This window comes from Hevea brasiliensis, unplaced genomic scaffold, assembly GCF_030052815.1.
Source record: "Hevea brasiliensis isolate MT/VB/25A 57/8 unplaced genomic scaffold, ASM3005281v1 Scaf625, whole genome shotgun sequence".
Taxonomy (NCBI): Eukaryota; Viridiplantae; Streptophyta; class Magnoliopsida; order Malpighiales; family Euphorbiaceae; genus Hevea; species Hevea brasiliensis.
Genome location: NW_026615168.1, coordinates 26,437 through 28,803, shown reverse-complemented (window position 1 = coordinate 28,803; position 2,367 = coordinate 26,437). Strand labels below are relative to the sequence as shown.

Here is a 2,367-nt window from a genome sequence, read left to right as displayed (position 1 = left end):
TGAGGATTTTTTTTTTCAGTGAGATTATGCTGTTTGTAGCTGCATTTATAGGCCAAAATGGAAGGTTATGAAAATGAGTATCTTATCAATCTTATCAGTCTATATTATCTATGACATTGTTTGTGTATCCATTTCCTCATTATTAGCATATGTGGCTGTCCCTCCTTCTTTACATGGGTTTTCAATTTTTTTTTACTTCTTTAGCCATCAAGGTCAACCTTCTACCCTGACTCTAAAAGGTTCAGCTGTGCCAAATGAATTTCTATGAGGGACAATTTTATCCTTTTGCTATGGAAACTCGATTTCAGTATGCCCCATTTAATATGTTCTCCCATGGTTACCCCAGTGAGTTCCAATTCCAAGATTTTCAGTATTTTGTAGTCATAGACTTTGAGGCTACTTGTTACAAGGCAAAAAAAAATCCCCATCCACAAGAGATAATCGAGTTTCCATCTGTCATTGTGAGCAGTGCAACAGGCCAGCTCGAAGCGTGTTTCGAGACATACGTGCGGCCAACTTGGATCTGACTGGTATCCAGCAAATCCAGGTGGACAGAGGTGTCACACTTAATAAGGCACTCCTTAGGCATGACAAATGGCTTGAGAAGGAGGGGATAAAAAACACCAACTTTGCTGTGGTTACATTGTCAAACTGGGATTGCCGGGTGATGTTGGAATCTGAGTGCCGATTTAAGATCTGGAAGCCCCCTTATTTTAATCGGTGGATAAATTGAGAATTCCTTTCCGTGAGGTATTTGGTGGTGTTAGGTGCAATCAAAAGGAGGCTGTGAAGATGGCAGGCCTAGCATGGCAAGGCCGTGCTCACTGTGGACTCGATGATGCCAAAAACACTGCTCTCCTACTTGCCCTCCTCATGCGCAGGGGTATCAAAAATTCTCCATCACAAACTCACCAATGTGGCAGACAACTGATGGTTCATTGTCATGGAAGCCTTCCTCTGATAATCTGTCTTTCTCACTGGATCAACCCTACAAACTGAAGGAAATGCATAGTCCTGTTTTACAGTATCACACTTTCTGTTACTGTGCAGTGAAGAACAGCAAAGGAATGGTTAGGAAGCCCGGGCCAAAGCAAGGGAGCCTTTTCTTTGGCTGTGGCAACTGGACTGCCACTAGAGGTGCCCTCTGTCATTACTTCGAATGGGCATCAACCTGATTGAAACTATGGAAAGACCTCTTTATGTTTCGTCTATGCATCCTAAAGTCTTTTGGGATGTAGTATGTAAAAAAATGAAAAAAAAAAGGGATGGAAGGAAAGATAGTGGCCTAGTGGGTTGTCTCCTAGTAGAGGCTTTTATGCGCCTCAACTGTTTGTTGAGGTTTCTGCTTCTTTAGAGAGAATAAAGCAAAAATTAGTTGGCTCATTTGTTCAAGAGTGTGGTAAACATGGAAGGTAGGGAGCTACAACCGGTAAAGCTGACTTGTTGACAATGACAAGGGAACAAATTGGGAATGCGAAGAATGGGTAGTTAGGATGATAGTTTTTACGTGCTCAGAGAAGCTAAATTATATTATCATAAATAATCTGTGAGACAGAGACGATTGGGTTTCCTATGAATTTCTAATGGGAACATGGGTGGAAGTGCTTGCCCTCAGTTTGCTGATAAAAAAAAAAAAATCCATTCAGTGGCAAATTCAGGGAAAAAATTTTTCAGAGTCAATATATAGACACATTATATGATATATTTGGTATGCTAAAAAACAGTACACTAAATACTTATATAAAGGTAGTTAAATTTTAAATTTAGGAAGATCGAGATTCACAGTTTGTGGGTGATGCTGCACGTACTCTGTAAACACATTATAATTTGCTCAATGTAGGGGTTGATTGATTTCCTATTAATAAAAATAAGTTTTCCATTAAAAAAAGATGTTAAAAACTTAAATTTATGAGGTATTAATTTAAACCAATATATAAATATATAAGGGTGAAAAACGAGGGATCAATTGATCCTCTTTTATAGGAATGGATCCGCCACTGAGTCCATCTTGATATCCAAAAATTGTAAATCCTGTGATACTACTTCCCTCCACGTCATCCCTTCTCACCTCTTTCCCTACTAATTTAGCACACTTCTTTACTTGAGTCAATTTACTCACACTGAAATAAAATTTTCTTCTACAATGATCTTAAAAGTGTGCTATCTAAGTTTGTCATGGACACAAGAAACACAAATATTAAATAAGTGGTTTTTGGTTATTAATCTCTTGGGTTGAATTGGAAGTATAGCCTTTGTGAAAGTTGGCTTGTACACACCATGTGTGTGTGTGTGTGTAGAGGAGAGCAGAGCTAAGAATATGGAATATAGGAAGCAAGATATAATATCGGTCAAAATCAAAGGACCAAA

General features: G+C 38.6%; 1 pseudogene; it reads left to right on the top strand.

Annotated features, from left to right (window-relative positions):
- Positions 1 to 239: 239 nt before the first annotated feature.
- Positions 240 to 1,213, top strand: LOC131177607 (uncharacterized; annotated as a pseudogene).
- Positions 1,214 to 2,367: the final 1,154 nt, after the last annotated feature.